The sequence below is a fragment of the Amblyomma americanum genome, chromosome 9 (genome assembly GCF_052857255.1).
Source record: "Amblyomma americanum isolate KBUSLIRL-KWMA chromosome 9, ASM5285725v1, whole genome shotgun sequence".
NCBI classification, from domain to species: Eukaryota; Metazoa; Arthropoda; class Arachnida; order Ixodida; family Ixodidae; genus Amblyomma; species Amblyomma americanum.
Genome location: NC_135505.1, coordinates 117390783 through 117402945, shown reverse-complemented (window position 1 = coordinate 117402945; position 12163 = coordinate 117390783).

Here is a 12163-nt window from a genome sequence, read left to right as displayed (position 1 = left end):
TTTCCCCCCAAAACCAATTATATATATATATATATATATATATATATATATATATATATATATATATATATATATATATATATATATTACTGGACGTCTCGATCGGGGGACCGATCTTTTTCAAGGTCATTCTATAAAAAGATCGGTCCTCCGATCGAAACGTCGAGTAAAATAAAAATGTTTCCTTAAACGAAGCGTATACTTCGATTTATATTATTTTAAGCGGTCAAGTACCTCATGCTTTCGTAGGCTATATATATATATATATATATATATATATATATATATATATATATATATATATATATATATATATATATATATATATATATATATATATATATATATATATATATATATATATATAACGCCACAGTCTTACCGGTTTCTTGTTCGAATCCTTCCGCCATGCATATAGCAAATATGACTTGGGATGGCTACGCAGGGCAAAATGCATTATCTTAACGGACCCTATGTCTTTACTGTTCGGCGGGATTACGAAAGAACAAAAAATGCTCACGCTGCACGCTCAGAATTAACCTCTCTCCCACACTGTTTCCATCATAAGTGTTTCTTTCAGTTCAGGCCGCCTTTTTGCCATGAAGGTCGGGGCTACTCCCCCAATACTTCTACCTAACTTCCTTCGATGAACACAATGGAGGCCAATGTGGTTTCCCGGGGAAAAATATCTCGCTTTGGTGGCAAATGCGGTCGCCGCCCCTCTTCCTCAAGTGCATAAACACACCCCCCAACTTTGCTCCTCTGAGTACACAATTTGATGCCCGACTTAACACGTTAGCCTGCCGCATGTTTTTTCCTCTCGCTTCCGTGCCCTGGTTACAGACACGCCTACCCAGTGTCGGTGCATCGAATGACCCCAAAAATTGTCAGCGCATAAAAAAAAAGGTGAATAGAAAACGCATAAAAACAGTCGCGTGCTTTTCACATAACCCATTATTCAACGGATGCACCTTTCTTTGCCTGTATAGTACCCTGTTTTATGCTATGCTCTCATGCTGGTGGAAAGAAAAAACTTGAATAAACTAAGTGGGTTCGTGCTTAGCAAGATCTTTTCGAATCTAGCTTAGCTGGAGAATTTACTCCGGGTTCTACACAATGCAATTGCAATTCGACCCTGTGCCTCGCAGCATTGGCCTAAAGCGAGTAATTTGAGCACTCGCATCGTATGCGAAGGTTTGGAGTTAGATCCCCAGTGCCGCCAGGTACCCACCTCCTTTCCACTGGGTGCAAGCTTTCGCCTGTTCCGACGTATCTCCGGGGTCAATTTCTTGGAGAAATGTGTCTCCGAAACCACCTCGTGCGTACAAAGAAGCTGTGTAAAATAAGAACACGCCAGTGTGCTGCGCGATGTCAGCGCACGTTAACGAATTCCCGGTGGTCTAAATCAATCCGGAGCACTTTGCTACGGAGCCAGCCGCTGCGCTGGCTCAGTAGTTACGGCGCTCGGCTGCTGACCCGAAAGACGCGGGTTTGATCCCTGCCGCGGCGGTCGAATTTCGATGGAGGCGAAATTCTAGAGTCCCTGTGTACTGGTGCTGCGTCAATGCACGTGCACGCAAAAGAACCCCAGGTGGTCGAAATTTCCTGGGCCCTTCACTACGGCGTCCCTCATAGCCTGAGCCGCTTTGGGACGTTAAACCCCCATAAACCAAACCAAACTACGGGACCTTCTTATCCCTGTCTCCTTTCACTCCCTCTTTCATCCTTTCCCTAAAGGCGCAGTTAGTGCGTCCACCGGTAGTGAGAACGTTACTATGCATTTCCTTTGCATACAATGCATTTGAATTTTCCTTCGATAAGATAACGACTTCAGTAGGAGAGTGACTTGTAGTTCGAGAGCCGCGAGCGCCTCAAGTGGCGATTTCACGAATAATACTTATCTGCACCATCATTCGGACGAGGACGTATGTGTGTCCGCCCAGGTATGAAGGTCCAAGGTTCGAATCCAAAGCACCACGCAAAGGTTTCTTGAACTCTGGGCTATAAGCTCTCTCCCGGAGGCACTGTGTATGTACACTGGGCCGCTTACGCTAGCTTGCTTATGGCGCCGATGCGCGGGACATTGATTGAAGGTGCAAGCGTTGCGTGCAGACGTGAATCACGAGGGAAATGAGGTCACTCGCTCCATTGTTTGGCCCGCACGACGACGGTAGATGTGGGTCGTTGTTCCTGCCTAGAGCCTCCAGCCCAGAAAATTAAGGGGGCGGGGGGGGGGGGGGGTGTAGCGTCTGCACAGACTTCTTCCCTGCCTGCTGTCGCTGACCCCAGTGCCCTGAATGCAATCACGACGGTCCTCTAAACAGCACTCGCGAAAAATCGAAATCGGCTGCAACTGGTGCATGAAAGCCCCAGCACATGCACAGTCGCGCGCGGAGTGCCTACGCAGCGGCATAGTACTTGTCTGTACGTGTCTGTTTAATACATACACAGCAATTCTGGACAAAAGCTTTTTTTAGCGGGGAACCGTTTATGGAAGCCAATTTTTCATATAATGTAAGATTTCACTACAAAAATCAATATATTCAGATATCACCCGATGGCGGTCCTGTATTTTTTTATTTACGTTTTTGCTATCGTCAAAAGCGCTCCCCATTGGTTTGCTATGGCAGTCTTAACTGTTCGATGCGATCGATGGGAACACTGTAAAAGAGAGCTTTTGCTACATAGCAGAATAATGAATCATTACCTCAAATATTTCCTTGAAAGTGTCTTACAATTTTCCGATTTTCAAAATTTCTGCCCTACAAAGCTGGACTTGGTTTGTGTAGTAGCGCGCTGTTACCAACACGCAGAACCAATCGGCCCCTGTTTTCGCATTGATTCTAGTGCGGAATTTTTTTTAATGAGAAAGTGCATTGCAGAGCATCTATACGCCTGATATTCACAGAACCATATTTGAGTTCGCACTGCATATCTCTCGCGAACAACGCTTCAAGTCCAGGCTAATTAACATTGATAACAATGTGAATAGCCGCTATTGTCTTTTTAAGCGTATGCATGGCCACGAATGGAGGTAATGGTACGGATTATTCATGGTAAGGCCACCATGAGAACTCAATTAGGATCATACGTTATCCGCGTTAATCGATTGAGGTTGGAAGAATAACAGGAAGGAGGAGGAAAATGGGGGGGGGGATCACTTAAGCTCCGCCTTAAGGGTTAAGACGTGATAGCTTTAATAAGTTAATGCCTGTATATGATTCATAGATCCCTGGGAGTTCGCGTGCCACTTCTGGCGCAACTGTTAAACGATGCACCACTGCCCTGCGATGGCATGCAGGTGCTGTCACCGGTGAGGCTTGTGCGAACCACGTTACTCTTTATCTCACTATCAATCAATAATTGGCGTCTACCACGGTGGGCAGTTTGCTCACAATTCGGTTGGCCGGTTGTGATGGCACCACAAATTCACGTGATCTAGGTGTGCTTCTTTGGGGATTTTTCGTGGATTTTTCGCTCACGTGGTCAACGACGCTGACGCCACTTTTTCTTCGACACGGGCTCCTTAACGCTATCGCGATAAAATCGCCAGACTTTCGCCCTCTTGCGGACTCTGAACGAAGTGACATTGATGGCTGTACTCACCTCCGGCGACCCGCCTCCAATCGGCCCCTCTTATCTATAAGCCCATAGCTCTGCCCGCGCATATAGCTAACATAGCTCAGGCGCACACGAATCGCAGTGCTACGCATCCAACGGGCCTTAGTCGTGATATGTCTGCATTCTGGACTTATAGACTGCTAACATCAGACGCATTTCTTAGCCAGAAGCGGCCAATAGGGAATCAACTACCGGTGTTACGCTCATCTCAGACCGTACAGAAACCACAAAAAAGTCCGTTATACATAGAAAGGGAGTGGGAAGAGCGTTAGAGATCAGCAGCAAGGAAGCTCTCAGAGCAGACGCTGGATTAATTTCTTCGGAGACCGTTTGTGAACGAGCGCGCTCCTTACCGTATGAAAAAGCACGTGGTTTTGGTTTTATCTGACGAACTCTTCGCTGCTTCAAACAGTGGAGACTGCATCCAACATATCACTACGATTATCTGTGTACACCATTAATCCAGATAAACATTATTATGAAAAAGGAAAAGAAGGGTGCTTGCAACTCAAGCACACGGAGAAATCCTTGGCTGAATGCGGAAGACGTTTTCCCTTTCGTACTGAAGGTATACCTGTACAGGGTCGCTCGATATGAAAGGGAACAGACGAGCGCGTGGCCGCCATACTTCGCGAAGCGCCGCCGCCAAGAGCCGGAGCGAATGGACGGCATTGGGCGCATGCGCGGAAAGAGGTGCCGGCCAAAACTTACAGCGCATGCGCCTTCGCCGTGGGCTTTCGCCGGCTTTCGGCGGCAGCGCTTCGCGGAGCGCGGCGGCCACGAGTTCGCGCGTTCCCTTTCCTACTGAGCGACCCTGTAGATGTCATACCGAAATCAAACGCGAAAAACGGCGCTTAGGAACCGTACACTCTAAATGGAATGGAGTAAAAAGAGAATAAACTGTCGTCTAGCGCATACCTTTTTATAAAAGGGTGCGCTCTAAACAAAAATGCGCATTTGTGTCTAGCATTTGACCCGCCGCGGTGGCTCAGTGGTTAGGGCGCTCGACTACTGATCCGGAGTTCCCGGGTTCGAACCCAACCACGGCGGCTGCGTTTTTATGGAAGAAAAACGCTAAGGCGCCCGTGTGCTGTGCGATGTCAGTGCACGTTAAAGATCCCCAGGTGGTCGAAATTATTCCGGAGCCCTCCACTACGGCACCTCTTCTTTCTTTCTTCTTTCACTCCCTCCTTTATCCCTTCCCTTACGGCGCGGTTCAGGTGTCCAACGATATATGAGACAGATACTGCGCCATTTACTTTTCCCCAAAAAACCAATTATTATTATTATTATTATTGTTTAGCATTTGTGTTTAGAGTGTACGCGATGGTTCGCCCTTTTACGTAAAAGTTCAGCTGTGTACGAGGAGAAACCAGCGCGATCCATCTTTCTACGTAAACCGCACGTGCACTCACCACCAGCTTGCACGTCAATGGCGCTCATTCCGGTATAACAACGCGCGAGGCAGTTCGCTCTTGTATTTGGTCGTATCTAGTATACGCATTCCTTGCACGTGCCGAGTACGACCTTCCGGTCTTTATGGCTTTTATCCCCCCCCCCCCTTTAAGCATGCATTTCCTGGTTGGTAAGCGTTATCGCATGTTTCATAGATCACCGGAACTCGGATGCGTCGCATGAATGTGAATCCCGCCGGATGTGAAGGCGATGTGTATGTGCCGCGGAAAGCGGGTGCGTGGGGCGCTGTTCGGTGCATTGCCGCTTCTACTCGTCCGCAGATAAGGGCAGTAATTTTCATTCCTGTTGATCATGTGTTCTCTTAATGCCAGGTTATGATATGACAAAACTGGTAATTGTTAGTCGGTTGATTGCCTGCACAGTGTTGAGATAATAATAATTGGTTTTTGGGGAAAGGAAATGGCGCAGTATCTGTCTCATATATCGTTGGACACCTGAACCGCGCCGTAAGGGAAGGGATAAGGGAGGGAGTGAAAGAAGAAAGGAAGAACGGGGTGCCGTAGTGGAGGGCTCCGGAATAATTTCGACCACCTGGGGATCTTTAACGTGCACTGACATCGCACAGCACACGGGCGCCTTAGCGTTTTTCCTCCATAAAAACGCAGCCGCCGCGGTCGGGTTCGAACCCGGGAACTCCGGATCAGTAGTCGAGCACCCTAACCACTGAGCCACCGCGGCGGGTAACACAGTATTAGATGAGCTCAGATTTAGGCGGTGTGTTCCACAATAAGTTGTAATAAGGGAGTAATTACTCACTGGCATCCATCACTAGCGCAGCCATACGGCTACAAAGAATAGCTGTGCAGCTTCCACAGAAACTTAGTAGTTGAAGAAAAAATTGGCAGTGTCTTAGCTCGGCTATGCCAGGATGTACGTAGCGAAAGCCAAGGCATAGCTTGGTTGCAAGTCCAGGTTAGTCTGGCGGTGAGTGGCTGGTAACGCGGTTCGTCACGCGGTTGGTTGCGTGACCAGTCACGTGGTTGGTCACTTTTTTCATTTTCATTTTTTTATTCATATTTTTTATTCATATTTTTTATTCATATTTTTTATTCATAATATTGCCATACAAATTATCATAACACTGACTGAACCCATAGGAAGAGGCTAGTGTGGGGTTCAGAAACAAAATACATAATGGCAATGACACAGCACTTGTGTAGAATGAAAAGCACAAAATCAACGGCGAAAGACCAAAATACCGCATACAGTGAGAAGAAAACAAAATATTGTAACTTGATGCGGTGCCACCACGGTGGGGCTGCGAGCACCGCGAAACTGGGAGTTCGTGGAAAAGGTAGCTTTCGCTACGAAATTTGTCCTGCTCCGGGATTCGAACCCGGTACCACCGCTTCACCGGTGCAGTCGCTCTGCCGATTGAGCGAACGGGGACGTCTGGCATATAGTAGGGCGAGAGCGAATTGGGTGGATGGCAATGCGTATAGTTACTGCTTTTTACCAATCAAATCCACCTTGTGGGATTCCTCCCAACCCGCCGCGGTGGCTCAGTGGTTAGGGCGCTCGACTACTGATCCGGAGTTCCCGGGTTCGAACCCGACCGCGGCGGCTGCGTTTTTATGGAGGAAAAACGCCAAGGCGCCCGTGTGCTGTGCGATGTCAGTGCACGTTAAAGATCCCCAGGTGGTCGAAATTATTCCGGAGCCCTCCACTACGGCACCTATTTGTTCCTTTCTTCTTTCACTCCCTCCTTTATCCCTTCCCTTACGGCGAGGTTCAGGTGTCCAACGATATATGAGACAGATACTGTGCCATTTCCTTTCCCCCAAAAACCGATTATTATTATTATTATTATTCCCTCCCATAATCATTTGACCAACAATAAGTTGTGCGATGCGCTACTAGATGATTCGATGGTGCTCCACGGATTTCATTGTTAAATTGTCAAGAAATTAAGGAAAAGTAACTTTTATTGTTAATATGTCACGAAATTAAGGAAAAGTTTTTATCAGTGGCATCGATGTTATAGCGCGAGTTGTACTCCCCTTACTCTAAAACTACCGTTAATTTTTCGTCATCGTGATAACTTGCGCCTCTAAGATCACGTTGAGCCTAATTATGTGCAGATTCGGAAGCAACCATCAAAATTGCCAGCTAGTGCTTCTGCCACGACGTCACAAGTTGCGTTGCTGGTTACCTAGAAAGTGGGGCAAATATAGAGATTTTTAAAGGCAGTTTACTAGCGAAAAAGAATAACAGCAACAAACTGGTTTGGACACGAAAAAAACGCTGCGAACATGTGAAGTCTCGAAACGCTCCGCTTTCTGGGCACTAGCCGACCGTGTACCCTGCAGAGTCCGCAGTGTAATGCGGGCTTCCCGCGTTAACGTTGCCTGTAAAAACGTGACTTTGTGCTAAGAGGACGTTTGCGCAATTTTGCCAGTAACTGCCACCTGTCTCAGCAGCCAGAGACTATGTATAATTGCTTTGTGTTTTACCGTGAATCCGTGTTGTTTTTTTTTTAGGGGGGGGGGGGGTACATTTTTCAATGGGCTTTCGAAGAGGGCACTGAAATGATGCCCTTTAGATAAAATTTTTGCCTACAATGGAAGCTTTCAAGGTTCCATGTGATCTTTTCTTGCTCATGAGACTATTTAGCCTGTGGAAGAGCCGCATGACAGATCGCCACGCAAAGCCGCCACGTTCATCGAAGTCTCTGTTCAGAGAGCAGTGTGCTATGGGGCGGGGGGCATATCCTACGCAGGACCGACGTCCTGCTGGCTGCCTTTATTCGATGCATGTGTGTCTCCCGGAATTTCGATGTGAGGGCAGAGTGATAGCTGGATGCTGGTGTGATTATGTACGGCGGGTTCGCGGGATGCAGAGTAGAGTTAAGTAAGGCTTGAAGCCTGTCAGTGTTGTACTTCCATGCTAGCGTGTCTCACTCGCCACCCAAGCGTCATGGACTCGATTTCCAACTAATTTCCTCGATTTTCTTTTCAGCGTAATTAATTTACTTTACACCATTACTTGTCATAAACAGATATCAGTCATGCTACAGTCTCGTGATCCCCGTTCAACTCATGTTTTGATCATTTTCATTTGACAGCTCAACATGTAACGTCACGGCCTTCTCGCTCAATAGGGATTAACTAGTAGTAACTAATGAGCCTTACTAGTGTCATGTATATACCATGTAAACTAGGCACACCATGTAGTCCTATAGATGTAACGACGCAACCTGTCGACCAATGGGAATTTCGTGACAGACGGACCCAGGTTTCTGCGGTTAACGGGACACTTAACGATGTCGCATTAATACTTAAGCTCCCACTAAGTGCAGGCCTTTTTTGGCTTTTTCCTCCTGTTAAACTTGGCACCAGCGTAAAAGACGAAGACATAGAAGAGGCACACATGACATTACTCGAAATCCTTTCTAATACATTCGGCCCTGTGTTGTATACCTCTGCCTTCAGCTGTCGTCCTGTGTGCCTCTTCTATGTATTTGACTTCGTGTTGCCACACGCAGCGACAGCTGGAGGCAGATGTATGACACAGGGCTGAATGCATAAGAAATATTTCGAGTGTATGCCCCGCCGCGGTGGCTCAGTGGTTAGGGCGCTCGACTACTGATCCGGAGTTCCCGGGTTCGAACCCGACCGCGGCGGCTGCGTTTTTATGGAGGAAAAACGCTAAGGCGCCTGTGTGCTGTGCGATGTCAGTGCACGTTAAAGATCCCCAGGTGGTCTAAATTATTCCGGAGCCCTCCACTACGGCACCTCTTCTTCCTTTCTTCTTTCACTCCCTCCTTTATCCCTTCCCTTGCGGCGCGGTTCAGGTGTCCAAAGATATATGAGACAGATACTGCGCCATTTCCTTTCCCTCCAAAAACCAATTATTATTATGTCGTTGTTGTTGTTGTTGTTAGCCTATCAAAAGATGGCACATACCCACACTCGGGGATTGGCCAAGAATCGGGTGGCTGTTCACCTGAACGCAGTTAATAAGAGGAAAAGCTCGTGGGAGCGCAACACCGGTGAATTCTTCCTCATGAACAGAAAAGGGATGAGAGTTTTGATTTCAAAATTATAATAATAATAATAAAGAGAGGGATTAAATAATAATGATTAAGTCAAAATGTAATAATTGATAGAAAAGAAAAGTTTGGAAACTTAGCAAGGCAGTCGGTGAGATTCTGTCAGGAAATTTAGTATAATGTCCCGTGTGCCTCTTCTATGTCTTCGTCTTCTACGTTGGTGCAAAGTTTAACATGCTGAATCACCAGCTCGCTGAACTTTTTGCACTAACAGAAGTCCTTTTTCCCTTATCCACTTTGTCACTGCGCTGTACGATAGTGTCCGTTTGTTCGGTAATCATGTTAAAAAAAAATTATCCGGCTGTACATGCGTTGCAGGCTACGTGCGCCTGTAGACGGGCACTTGACAACATAAGGCCTGAGGCCGTAAACCTCTATATGACCAGCAAAAAGAAAGTATTAAAATTTCTACAAACAAACTATACGCTAAAAATAAAAAGATATAAAGTTTCTAAAGGGGATTTTGTAAGGTCATACATCAAATAAATATATTTAGAAAAGAGCTGCCCCTGTTTTCATCATCTGGACTCTAAGCTCCTGCAAAAAAAAAAAAAATATGCTCAAAAGGCGGAAGCTGTCGCGTCCCGCTGAAGCAGCTTTGCTTGACACCCGCCAAGACATGCACATCTGGAGGCGTCCTGTGCACGTGTGCCCCACGGCGCAGCATCCGCCCGTGTAGCGAGCGCTCAGACGCACGCGCCGTCGGCTCTTCAGGTGTCAAGCGATGAATAATAGCGACGAAAAGAGCTGCGCACGTCGTCACTCTTTTCAACGCAAGTTGTCAACGAAGCAAGTCATTTTGCGGTAAATTGTGACTTTTTTTCCGCACCTGGGAACCAGTCCTTCATAACGACATTCCGCATCATATTACTGGCTGTACGCACAGTTGTGAGCAACATTAGAGGGAACGACGTTTGAGCATTCATTTCATGATTGAAAATTACAATAATAATAATAATTGGTTTTGGAGGAAAGGAAATGGCGCAGTATCTGTCTCACATCTCGGCGGACACCTATACCGCGCCGTAAGGAGGTAGTGAAAGAAGAAAGGAAGAGGCGCCGTAGTGGAGGGCTTCGGAAAAATTTCGACCCCCGGGGATCTTTTCCGGGTTCGAACCCGACCGCGGCGGCTGCGTTTTTATGGAGGAAAAACGCTAAGGCGCCCGTGTGCTGTGCGATGTCAGTGCACGTTAAAGATCCCCAGGTGGTCGAAATTATTCCGGAGCCCTCCACTACGGACCTATTTGTTCCTCTCTTCTTTCACTCCCTCCTTTATCCCTTCCCTTACGGCGCGGTTCAGGTGTCCAACGATATATGAGACAGATACTGCGCCATTTCCTTTCCACCAAAAAACCAATTATTATTATTACTGGGGATCTTTAACGTGCACTGACATCGCACTGCACACAGGCGCCTTAGCGTTTCGCCTCCATCGCAACGCAGCCGCCGCGGTCGGGTTCGTACCCGGGAACTCCGGATCAGTAGCCGAGTGCATAACCAGTGAGCCACCGCGGTGGGTAAATCGATGTCAGTTGCATAATTATATGTAGCAAAGAACAGCTTTTTTCTCTTTTCTTACCAGGTTCGCTTTTGGTGAATATCCAAAAGTCATTATCATATATTTAGTAGCGAAATAACCAGAAAATTCGCAGTTTTGTGCCAAAAGTTTGTTCCCTTTCATGTTGATCACGAGTGTGCAGGTGAGAGCAGTAAGAAAAGGAAAAAATCTAAGTTGCACTGATGCACCAACCGCATTTGTTTTTTTTTAGTTCTGCATCAAACGTAAAAGTCATTAACTACAGATGTGCAAATATGCGAGCATTTTGAATATCGAATCGAATATCCGGCTATTCGATTTGTCGAACGAATCAAATAGTGCATGTTCAAACCTATTCAAAACGAATCGAATGTGTTCCCAATTTTTGGAATACTTCTTGAATGGTTGTCGTTGGCACGAATTTCTATTTGTAGACCATATTCAGCATTTGAATGCCGCTACGGTGGAGCAATTTCCGGGAGAATTCGCAAGGCTGACCCCACCAGTAGCTGCAACGACCTCAACCTCTGATAAGGCCGCGGTAGTTTCTTCGACAACTTCCAAAAAGAGCGTCCCCACCAGCACTGCGTACCATTGTGCGGACGTAGCTATACGTGGGTTTGAAGATTCAGCGCAGCGACGCGTTCCGTTGGTGTGGTGGCGCTCATAATCCTGATACATTGCCTCCGAGATCAGACGCAAAAGAAGGGTTCATGCAGGCTCAGCAAACCCCGCCTTGATGCCCGATTTCGGAGGCAATGCCGTCCGTCTCATTTGCTGTGGCGTAGCAAAGGGTAATTTTGCAACACGTATAACTTAATTGTTGGTCATCGATTAATGCAGTAACTTCGTGTTGCGACCGCCTAGTGGAGGTCACTGTTGCGTCTTTTAATTACGTAGTAGACATAGCTATATCTTCGTAAGCTTTAGCCGCTGTGCCCCCGATAGCGCTTCGCTATTTCTCACGATTCTTGTATCGTTCGATTATTCAAAAAAGTAGCAAATGTTTATAAAGATATTCGATTCGTATTAGATTTTATCATTATTCCATTCAATTTTAGCTAAACTATTCGTATTCGATTCAGTAGCACGGCTACACTATTCCAACCCGATTCGGTTTGCAAAAAGTACTATTAGCACCTTCTTAGCATTAATTACTGCGCACGAAAAAAACGGTTTTCGCCTTTCTTTTGCTCGGCTACCTTCTACCGAACATATCTTCTTCGTATACCATTTATTTCTCTTTCACTTTTTATCTTCCAAGATCACCTATCTAGATAACGTAGATAACCTACACCAGGACTACGTCTACCACAGGATAATGGACAAATATGCCTCTACTTAACCCCGTCCTGTGTCAGCTGCGGCCGCCTTGTCTCCACAAACTTCTTAATATCATTCGCCTACCTAACTTGTATATTTTGTTTGTTTGAATTGTAAATAATAACGCGAAGTATACAGCCGGCACTTTTATGCAT